General features: G+C 37.1%; 1 protein-coding gene across 1 annotated transcript in view; it reads right to left on the reverse strand.

Annotated features, from left to right (window-relative positions):
* Window positions 1–645: 645 nt before the first annotated feature.
* Window positions 646–12,279, reverse strand: part of LOC137235471 (epidermal growth factor receptor kinase substrate 8-like) — a 741,986-nt gene continuing 730,352 nt past the window's right edge. The window contains exon 5 of the transcript XR_010947910.1: window positions 646–760. The gene's annotated coding sequence lies outside the window, so the exon portion shown is untranslated. The remainder of the gene's footprint in view (window positions 761–12,279) is intronic.

Here is a 12,279-nt window from a genome sequence, read left to right on the forward strand (position 1 = left end):
TACAGCGTTCTTACGCCCAACCGTTTGATCAAAGCTGCAGGTTCCCTGACTCACTCATATTAATAGTTTTTCGCAAGTTAATTGTTTGATATTCTGACTAATGCTTAATAACACTCAAATGCCCACAGTTACCCTTACCTTACCTTCAACATGCGATCTCGTCCAATTGCCAGTTTTCACGAAATAGATAAATTGCTAAGGATGTGTGCTGGATGCTGATCTCAATGTTATAGTTGTGGTGCTTCGTGATAAGTAAGTGTTAAACAAGACTATAATGCAGTGACCATCGAGGTTTTACTGCGGTCAAATGTTGTAATTCCACTGATAATGAACTTTGGACTTGCAGAATTTGTTGCTGTTAACACGAGGCGTGTGTTGAATACGGTATGAAAAACGTTTGTATTAAGAAACTCCCCTCATGGGCCACCATAAATATGTGCAACCTTGTTGCATGAAAATTCGAGGTTCTTAATATTTGTTAGGTTGACTGTTTAACTTTATTGGTTAACCCTTTATTTTACAAACTCAATATGCAAATCATTACAAGTTCTTTTTAGTAGCTCAAAATTCTTCTAAGTGCTGGCAGTAATTTCGATACTTCTCTTATTTTTCCTAGTGCTGGTAGTTAGTTCGATACTTCTCCACTTATGGTGTGTACTCATACCGGATTGATAAGTTGGGATTATACAATATGCTACGAATATATGGGCTTAAAACATACATCCAGTAAGGTGTAGTAAATGTATGGGAGATCATATGTCTGAAAGTTGAACCGAAAACAGTGATAAACAAATGTTTGTTAGTTGTTGTGATGCCAAAAGAAATGGGTTTAGGCTGAGTGTTGAATATAATACCTTTGCAAAGAATATTCTGTATACCTCAAAAGACTGAACTCGAGAAGCGGCGGGTGGGCTATTAGCAACTAAATTCAGCTTCAAAGCGGCGTGACTACCTTAAATGGAGTTATCATAATAAAAACTAGTATCGCCTGTGGTCGAAATTGTACCAACTTGTATTTTTAAACGATTTTATTTAGGTTGACTTGACAGGATGGTTGGACAGGAAGCACTTTTTTGTAATTGAAATTTAAGTAACTTCCCGATAAGCTACAAGCTTGAAACTTGGAATATAGTTCAGAACCCGATGAAATTGCAATAATGAGAAAAAAATCCCCGCTAGGTGGCGCAAGGATGAAGATATTTACAAACATCGTATTTGTGGTCCGATTAGGCTCATATTTAGAACATATAATACATACTAGAATAGAAAGCGACCTATGAAAAAATCGCCGCTAGGTGACGCAAGGATCGAGATATTTACAAAAATCGTATTTTTTGTCCGATTTGGAAACATAATACATGCAAGAATAGAAAACGACCTATGAAAAAAATCGCCGCTGGGTGGCGCAAGGATTGAGATATTTACAAAAATCGTATTTGTGGCCCGATTCGGCTCATATTTGGAACACATAATACATACAAGAATAGAAAGCGACCTATGAAAAAAATCGCCGCTAGGTGGCGCAAGGAGCGAGATATTCACAAAAATCGCATTTGTTGTCCGATTTGGCTCATACTTGGAACAAATAATACGTACAAAAATAGAAAGCGACCTATGAAAAACATCGCCGCTAGGTGGCGCAAAGATCGAGATATACAAAAAAATCGTATTTGCGGTGCGATTTGGTCCATATTTGGAACACATAATACATACACGAATAGAAAGCCACCTATGATGTCCGATTTGGCTCATATTTGGAACAAATATTACACACAGTCTGGTAGAAGTTACATCAAAATATTTTGGAGTTGGAGGAGGGATAAACAGTCTTTGGAAGCATTATGTATTGAGGACTTAGATTGTAACACATTGTCGGGAAAGAGTCGTTGTAATAATGAGTCATTAAATGAACTAAATAGAATGAGAAATAATAGGCAATTAAGTAGACTAAGAACTTGAAAATAAAATAATTAAAAAATGTTTTTAAATTAAACGGTTTTATTGAAAACAATATTTAAATGAAGTAATAATAATACTAAAAGCTAGAAAATAATTAGGTAGGCCCTAGGTACTAGTCATCCCTCTCCATCAATCTAGGGCGTTGATCAGACTATTAAATAAAAGCGCTGGACGCATCAAATTTCTATTGATATTAATAAGTAAGACCAACAGAAACTTATCAGGTTATGCTACGCCTCACAGTTTTAGAAATTTCAACCGCCCAACGCTTGTATTTAATTGTGTGATCAACGCCCTAGATTGATGAGGAGTGGGGTGACTAATACCTAGGACCTACCTAATTATTTTCTAGCTTTTAGTATTATTATAACTTAATGTAAGTATTGTTATACTCAGCGTGCTTTGCCCACAGAGTATATTAACTTTGATTGGATAATGGTTGGTTGTACAGGTTTAAAGGAATCGAGATAGTATTGAAAAAAAATTCATTGATTTTAGTATTATTATTACTTAATGTAAGTATTGTTATACTCAGCGTGCTTTTCACACAGAGTATATTAACTTTGATTGGATAACGGTTGGTTGTACAGGTATAAAGGAATCGAGATAGATATAGACTTCCATATATCAAAATCATCAGTATTGAAATAAAATTTGATTGAGCCATGTCCGTCCGTCCGTTCGTCCGTCTGTCAGTCCGTCCGTCTGCCCGTTAACACGGTAACTTCAGTAAATTGTGAGGTATCTTGATGAAATTTGGTATGTAGGTTCCTGGGCACTCATCTAAGTTCTCTATGTAAAACGATATCCAAAATTTCGAAAAACCAAAGACGGATAAAGCGATGAAGCTTGGTAGGTGGGTTGACCTTATGACGCAGAATGGAAAATTAGTAAAATTTTGGACAATGGGCGTGGCACTGCCTAATTTTAAAAGAAGGTAATTTAAAAGTTTTGCAAGCTGTCGTTGAAGATATCATGATGAAATTTGCCAGGAACATTACTACTATCTATACATGTGCTATATGAAAATGAGCAAAATCGGATGAAGAACACGCCCACTTTTAAAAAACAAAATTTTTTAAAGTCAAATATTAACAAAAAATTGAATATCTTTACAGTATATAAGTAAATTATGTTAAGATTCAACCCCAGTAATGATATGGTGCAATAGAATACAAAAATAAAAGAAAATTACAAATTGGGTGTGGATCCGCCCTTTTTCATTTAATTTGTCTAGAATACTTTTAATGCCACAAGTCGAACAAAAATTTACCAATCTTTGTGAAATTTGGTAGGGGTATAGATTATATGGCAATAACTGTTTTCTGTGAAAATGGGCGAAATCGGTTGAAGCCACGCCCAGTTTTTGTACACAGTCTACCGTCTGTCCTTCCGCTCGGCCGTTAACACGATATTTTGAGCAAAAATCGGTATATCTTTACTAAACTTAGTTCACGTACTTATCTGAACTAACTTTATCTTGGTGTAAAAAATGGCCGAAACCTGACAATGGCCACGCCCACTTTTTCGATATCGAAAATCACGAAAAATTAAAAAAATGCCATAATTCTATACCAAATACGAAAAAGGGATGAAACATGGTAATTGGATTGGTTTATTGGCGCAAAATATAACTTTAGAAAAAACTTTGTAAAATGGGTGTGACACCTACCATATTAAGTAGAAGAAAATGAAAAAGTTCTGCAGGGCGAAATCAAAAGCCCTTGGAATCTTGGCAGGAATTTGGTTCATGGTATTTCATATATAAATAAATTAGCGGCACCCGACAGATGATGCTATGGGTCTCCCTGGTCCACCTTTATGGAGATATCTCGAAAAGGCGTCTACCTATAGAACTAAGGCACACTCCCTTTTAAAATACTCATTAACACCTTTAATTTGATTCCGCTGTCGTACGGACACATTCTAGAGTCACCCCTGGTCCACCTTTATGGCGATGTGTCGAAAAGGCGTCCACCTATAGAACTAAGGCCCACTCCCTTTTAAACAATCATTAACGCCTTTCATTTGATACCCATATAGTGCAAACACATTCTAGAGTCACCTGTCATCACACCTTTTATATCTACTGGCAACTCTGTATATTCTCATTTTATTTAAAGTTCATTCTCCCTTGTGTACTCAATTTATCATATATTAAAATGTTCATTTTTTATTCTTGAAATGTAAAGAAAGAGTCAGTCCTTGAATTGAATAAAGCGAGTGTCATTTTAAATTCTTTAAATCGGTTGTCGTGAATTCTGTCTGGGTGACAGTTTTCAGAAGTGGTCATGGACCTAAATAGTTTATCAGTATCCTCGTTAAAAGAGATTTTACAAAAATTGCAGATAAAAACAAGTGGCACAAAGGTCGAGTTAGTTAGCAGACTCCAGGAGGTGGATGGAGAAATCCTGGAGACAATGGTGGAGAAATATTTGCCAGCAGAGGGAAGCGCATTACAGGCAAGTAAGGAAAACAGGAAGCAGGGTGAGGAATTGGTCAGGGACGACGATAGGGTCATGAAGCAGCTTGAGGTGCAAATTAGCGCGCTGTGTGTTGTGGTCCGATTAGGCTCATATTTAGAACATATAATACATACTAGAATAGAAAGCGACCTATGAAAAAATCGCCGCTAGGTGACGCAAGGATCGAGATATTTACAAAAATCGTATTTTTTGTCCGATTTGGAAACATAATACATGCAAGAATAGAAAACGACCTATGAAAAAAATCGCCGCTAGGTGGCGCAAGGATTGAGATATTTACAAAAATCGTATTTGTGGCCCGATTCGGCTCATATTTGGAACACATAATACATACAAGAATAGAAAGCGACCTATGAAAAAAATCGCCGCTAGGTGGCGCAAGGAGCGAGATATTCACAAAAATCGCATTTGTTGTCCGATTTGGCTCATAATTGGAACAAATAATACGTACAAAAATAGAAAGCGACCTATGAAAAACATCGCCGCTAGGTGGCGCAAAGATCGAGATATACAAAAAAATCGTATTTGCGGTGCGATTTGGTCCATATTTGGAACACATAATACATACACGAATAGAAAGCCACCTATGATGTCCGATTTGGCTCATATTTGGAACAAATATTACACACAGTCTGGTAGAAGTTACATCAAAATATTTTGGAGTTGGAGGAGGGATAAGCAGTCTTTGGAAGCATTATGTATTGAGGACTTAGATTGTAACACATTGTCGGGAAAGAGTCGTTGTAATAATGAGTCATTAAATGAACTAAATAGAATGAGAAATAATAGGCAATTAAGTAGACTAAGAACTTGAAAATAAAATAATTAAAAAATGTTTTTAAATTAAACGGTTTTATTGAAAACAATATTTAAATGAAGCAATAATAATACTAAAAGCTAGAAAATAATTAGGTAGGCCCTAGGTACTAGTCATCCCTCTCCATCAATCTAGGGCGTTGATCAGACTATTAAATAAAAGCGCTGGACGCATCAAATTTCTATTGATATTAATAAGTAAGACCAACAGAAACTTATCAGGTTATGCTACGCCTCACAGTTTTAGAAATTTCAACCGCCCAACGCTTGTATTTAATTGTGTGATCAACGCCCTAGATTGATGAGGAGTGGGGTGACTAGTACCTAGGACCTACCTAATTATTTTCTAGCTTTTAGTATTATTATTACTTAATGTAAGTATTGTTATACTCAGCGTGCTTTGCCCACAGAGTATATTAACTTTGATTGGATAATGGTTGGTTGTACAGGTTTAAAGGAATCGAGATAGATATAGACTTCCATATATCAAAATCATCAGTATCGAAAAAAAATTCATTGATTTTAGTATTATTAGTACTTAATGTAAGTATTGTTATACTCAGCGTGCTTTTCACACAGAGTATATTAACTTTGATTGGATAACGGTTGGTTGTACAGGTATAAAGGAATCGAGATAGATATAGACTTCCATATATCAAAATCATCAGTATTGAAATAAAATTTGATTGAGCCATGTCCGTCCGTCCGTTCGTCCGTCTGTCAGTCCGTCCGTCTGCCCGTTAACACGGTAACTTCAGTAAATTGTGAGGTATCTTGATGAAATTTGGTATGTAGGTTCCTGGGCACTCATCTAAGTTCTCTATGTAAAACGATATCCAAAATTTCGAAAAACCAAAGACGGATAAAGCGATGAAGCTTGGTAGGTGGGTTGACCTTATGACGCAGAATGGAAAATTAGTAAAATTTTGGACAATGGGCGTGGCACTGCCTAATTTTAAAAGAAGGTAATTTAAAAGTTTTGCAAGCTGTCGTTGAAGATATCATGATGAAATTTGCCAGGAACATTACTACTATCTATACATGTGCTATATGAAAATGAGCAAAATCGGATGAAGAACACGCCCACTTTTAAAAAACAAAATTTTTTAAAGTCAAATATTAACAAAAAATTGAATATCTTTACAGTATATAAGTAAATTAAGTTAAGATTCAACCCCAGTAATGATATGGTGCAATAAAATACAAAAATAAAAGAAAATTACAAATTGGGTGTGGATCCGCCCTTTTTCATTTAATTTGTCTAGAATACTTTTAATGCCACAAGTCGAACAAAAATTTACCAATCTTTGTGAAATTTGGTAGGGGTATAGATTATATGGCAGTAACTGTTTTCTGTGAAAATGGGCGAAATCGGTTGAAGCCACGCCCAGTTTTTGTACACAGTCTACCGTCTGTCCTTCCGCTCGGCCGTTAACACGATATTTTGAGCAAAAATCGGTATATCTTTACTAAACTTAGTTCACGTACTTATCTGAACTAACTTTATCTTGGTGTAAAAAATGGCCGAAACCTGACAATGGCCACGCCCACTTTTTCGATATCGAAAATCACGAAAAATTAAAAAAATGCCATAATTCTATACCAAATACGAAAAAGGGATGAAACATGGTAATTGGATTGGTTTATTGGCGCAAAATATAACTTTAGAAAAAACTTTGTAAAATGGGTGTGACACCTACCATATTAAGTAGAAGAAAATGAAAAAGTTCTGCAGGGCGAAATCAAAAGCCCTTGGAATCTTGGCAGGAATTTGGTTCATGGTCATTTCATATATAAATAAATTAGCGGCACCCGACAGATGATGCTATGGGTCTCCCTGGTCCACCTTTATGGAAATATCTCGAAAAGGCGTCTACCTATAGAACTAAGGCACACTCCCTTTTAAAATACTCATTAACACCTTTAATTTGATTCCGCTGTCGTACGGACACATTCTAGAGTCACCCCTGGTCCACCTTTATGGCGATGTGTCGAAAAGGCGTCCACCTATAGAACTAAGGCCCACTCCCTTTTAAACAATCATTAACGCCTTTCATTTGATACCCATATAGTGCAAACACATTCTAGAGTCACCTGTCATCACACCTTTTATATCTACTGGCAACTCTGTATATTCTCATTTTATTTAAAGTTCATTCTCCCTTGTGTACTCAATTTATCATATATTAAAATGTTCATTTTTTATTCTTGAAATGTAAAGAAAGAGTCAGTCCTTGAATTGAATAAAGCGAGTGTCATTTTAAATTCTTTAAATCGGTTGTCGTGAATTCTGTCTGGGTGACAGTTTTCAGAAGTGGTCATGGACCTAAATAGTTTATCAGTATCCTCGTTAAAAGAGATTTTACAAAAATTGCAGATAAAAACAAGTGGCACAAAGGTCGAGTTAGTTAGCAGACTCCAGGAGGTGGATGGAGAAATCCTGGAGCCAATGGTGGAGAAATATTTGCCAGCAGAGGGAAGCGCATTACAGGCAAGTAGGGAAAACAGGAAGCAGGGTGAGGAATTGGTCAGGGACGACGATAGGGTCATGAAGCAGCTTGAGGTGCAAATTAGCGCGCTGTGTGGCGCCGTTGAGACGCTAAATGCACAGCTGCAGACTCTTCGTCCAGGAGTACCGAACATTCCAGAACAAGCTTCAAGTTATTACGACGACGAGCGTGGTGCTTCGTTTTCGTCAGCGCCGGTTGCAGTCACGCAGGCACCGATTTCGCATACACAGCAAATAGCAGCGGTAGCAATGCCAGGGTCAAAAGCATGGCCTACATCGTTTCCACCACCAGTAGAAGAAAATTACACAATACCACCACAGTATGTGTACATGTCGACGTCGCAGCAGCAGCACACATTGTCACAGCCGAATACAATGTCGCAGTCGTTCTTGTCATATGCAAAGCCTCAACAGTTGAATTCAAATTTGCAGCTGCCACATACAACGATTTTAACTTCGCAACAGCCATGTTCGTCATACTCAACATCGAGACAGCAATACATATATGACACAACCCAGCCGATCATTTCAACTCCAATAAATAGAGAGAGGTACATAGCACCCAATATGTATGTACATAAGCCAAGTGAAATAGCAGCGATTCTACCAGCATTCAATCTTATTGACAATACATACTCGTCAATACAATTCATTGAGAGAGTTGAGAAATTGAAAGCATTATATCATTGGGACGATTCATTTGTTATTTTGGCAGTTCTTAGCAGATGGAGTGGGGTTGCAAATCGATGGGCAGATACTCAACCAGTATTCCGGGAATGGAACGAATTTGTTGAAGCATTTCTGACAGATTTTCCGTATGTACAAAATTCAGCTGACGCTCATATGCGAATGATGAGCACGAAAATGAAAAGGGATGAGAAAATAGTAGAATATTATTATAATATGGTGGCAATGGGTCGTCGTGATAATATTGATGATAGTGCCATAATTAAATATATTATAAATGGATTATCGGATGATAATATGCGTAAAACATTGAACGCAATGAAATTTTATAAGTGTGCCGATTTGTTGCAATCAATTACAAACTTAGTTACGAGTGTTGATAGCCGATATAGGTTTGGCGAAAGAAGTGAAACGCAGTAGGCATCGAGTATTGTAGGCAATGTTGATAAAAATAATGTAAACAAAAGTGAATATGGGCCAATTTGTTACAATTGCAGGGAGCGAGGCCATATTTCTAGAAATTGTGTGAAGCCAAGAAGAAAAGTTGAAGCAAAACAAGTCGATAGGGTACATCAAGTAGCAAGTGAAGAACAAGAAGAAGAGGCGCAATGTTTTGAATGTGAATCAGAAGTAAATAAAATTGAAAATCGAAGTAAATGCGTAGAGTTATGTAAAGAGATTTTAATTATCGGCGTATCTTGTAGAAAAACGAGGTTGTAATTGTGGAAATAATAAAACACGTCTTTTCGTTTCAGCTTTACAAGGAAGAAGAAGTTAACGTTTTATTATTAAGAGTTGAGTAGGTAGATAACTGCAAGCTATATGTATGTACATATACATATATTCATACATTTGTACATAGTATGTATAAGAGAATTTAAAGAACAGTAAGAAATGAAGAAATGTGCACTGTGTGCGAGATAGGTAAATAATTTCTATAAAATTAATTCCAACACCTTCACTTAGAAAATATTTAATTTTTGTTAACTTATTAAATCATTACGAGTTTCAATACATTTTCATTGCAATGAAGTTTCAGCATACAATTACCAGACAATTCATTTCAGTGACTTCAATGAACTATTTAAAAATATATTAACTAATTTTCAATTCAAATTTAATTCTTTAGAGCAAAATAGTTGTTTGTCCGCCTGCATTGGCTTTGTAAGAAAATCTGCGACATTGAGTTTAGAATCAACATAATTAAATTTAACATTCTTAGACTTTACATGTTCACGTAGGAAGTGATGTCTTATATCTATATGTTTTGTTCGCGAATGATATAAGTTATTGTCCGCCAGACAAATAGCACCCCTATTGTCACAGTATATGGAAATCGTGTCTGGTGCATTTGCCAATATTTCACGTAAGAGGTTGCGAAGCCAAATTGCTTCTTGTGTTGCAGAACCCATTGCCATGTACTCTGATTCAGTCGTTGAAATGGCAACAGTAGGCTGCTTCTTTGAATTCTACGATACAGGACCTCCTTGAATAGTAAACATATATCCAGTCGTAGATCGCCTGTCGTTTTCATCGCCAGCCCAGTCCGCGTCACAGAAACCTTTCATATCAGAATCGAGATGTTTGTTGGACGTCAATTTATAGTGCATTGTACCTTGTAGATACCGCATAATTCTTTTCACAGCAACCCAATGACCATAACCGAAATTGTTGTTGTATCTACTGACCGCTCCAACCGCGAACTGTATGTTAGGGCGTGTTATTTGTGCCGCAAATAGAAGGCTTCCAACAGCCTCTTGATACGGTATCCCTTTGATTTTCCCAAGGGCCAACTCATCAGAAGGACACATTTCCTTAGTTAAACGCTGATTAACATCGGCTGGAGTACTGACCGGATTACATTCTAACATATTAAACTTCGCCAAAATGTCTTGAATGTAAAGCGATTGATCGAGTGATATTATACCCTTATTCCAATCTCTCGTAACATTCATGCCCAGCAACTGTTTTGCGGCTCCTAAATCTTTCATACGAAACCTTTCGTGCAAAAAGTTTTTTAATTCATCTCTACAAACAGAGTTGTTCGATAAAATAATCAGATCGTCTACGTAAATGGCAACTATCAAAAAGCTATTTTTATCATTTTTCTTATAAACACATGTGTCTGTCAAACACGACGAAAAACCAAATTCTTTGAGAGCACGGTCAAGCTGATGGTTCCACACACGACTTGCTTGCTTGAGGCCGTAAAGCGATTTGTGCAAGAGACATACCTTTTCTGAACCATCAGAAAACATTTCAGGTTGAACCATATATATCTCCTCCTCTAATTCTCCGTGTAAAAACGCAGTAACTGCATCCATATGATGGATATGTAAGTAATATTTAGCAGCTAGCGCAAACAACACTCGAATTGATGTGTAGCGAACAACTGGAGAGAACGTTTCATCATAATCTACACCTTTACGTTGAGCACATCCCCTGATTACTAATCTGGCCTTAAAACGACTGATACCACCGTCAGAACCGTACTTAGTTTTAAAAACCCACCGACTTGAGATTGCCTTTCGTCCTGGTGGTAAATCAGTTAGCGTCCATGTTTGGTTTTCTTTCAATGATTGCATTTCCGTTTGCATGGCTTTTATCCAATGAGAAGAGTTCGGACTTGACAAGACTTCCTTCACTGAATTGGGATCACCTACCTGTGCGGTCATCGCCAAATGATTGCGACGACTAGCTGACCTCAGTATCGGACCTTCGACATCGGCAGTCTCATCTAGTATGTTTTCGGGTGGAACGTAAGTTTCATCATTTTGATCATAGCTTGACAGAACAGTCTCATCATGCTCCTCCCCATCGTTATTACTAAAGTTCGATTCGTCTGCGCTTGTAAAATCGTCAGCCCTCTCCGACTCAGCTCCGGAAAACGATTCATCTTTGCTTACATTGATTGCTTCGGGGTTGGTATCCTTCACTTCATTAGTATTGTCATGAACATAGAAATACAAATGACTAGAATTATTTAAAGTGCAATCAATTACATCTGACTCCATGAACACTACGTTACGACTGATGAAAATTCTCTTTGATTCTGGGTCAAACAGTCTATAAGCCTTGCTGTTTTTAGCATAGCCCACCATTATGCATTCTTTCGATTTAGGTTGGAGTTTTCCACGTTTTTGCTTTTCGATGTACATTAATGCCTTGCATCCGAAAACTCGAATATTACTGACGTCTGGTTTTCTCCCTGTCCATATTTCCTCAGGAGTCTTTTCTATACAGCTTGCACAAGGAGAACGATTAATAACATAAGCTGCAGCGCATACAGCTTCAGCCCAAAACCTAATGTCCAAGTTGCCATCAAGCAATAAACATCTTACTTTTTCTACCACCGATCTGTTCATCCGTTCCACTGTTCCATTTTGTTGTGGTGTGTATGGGGCACTTAGTTCATGGCGAATCCCGCATATTCGTAGAAAATTTTCGAAGCTTTTCCCGCAAAATTCTCCTCCGTTGTCCGTCCGAAAAGTCTATATTTTTGCATTGGTTTCATTCTCTACCATCACTTTGAAATCCTTGAATTTTTGGAGTACGTCTGATTTATTTTTAATAGGAAAGGGGAATATCTTTCTGCTAAAGTCATCTAAAAACAGTACGAAATATTTCGCACCTCCAAAAGAGTCAGTTGGCATTGGCCCACAGACGTCAGCATGAATTAGCTCGAGTACACGCGATGTCTTAGATTCACTTGGTTTGAATTGCAAACGTGATTGCTTACCTTTGACACAAATAGTGCATTGATTCGGTATTACTTTTTTAAGATCCAAACCCTTAACCATATTTACCTTTAACTTGTTCAAA

The sequence above is a fragment of the Eurosta solidaginis genome, chromosome X, assembly GCF_040869045.1.
Source record: "Eurosta solidaginis isolate ZX-2024a chromosome X, ASM4086904v1, whole genome shotgun sequence".
NCBI classification, from domain to species: Eukaryota; Metazoa; Arthropoda; class Insecta; order Diptera; family Tephritidae; genus Eurosta; species Eurosta solidaginis.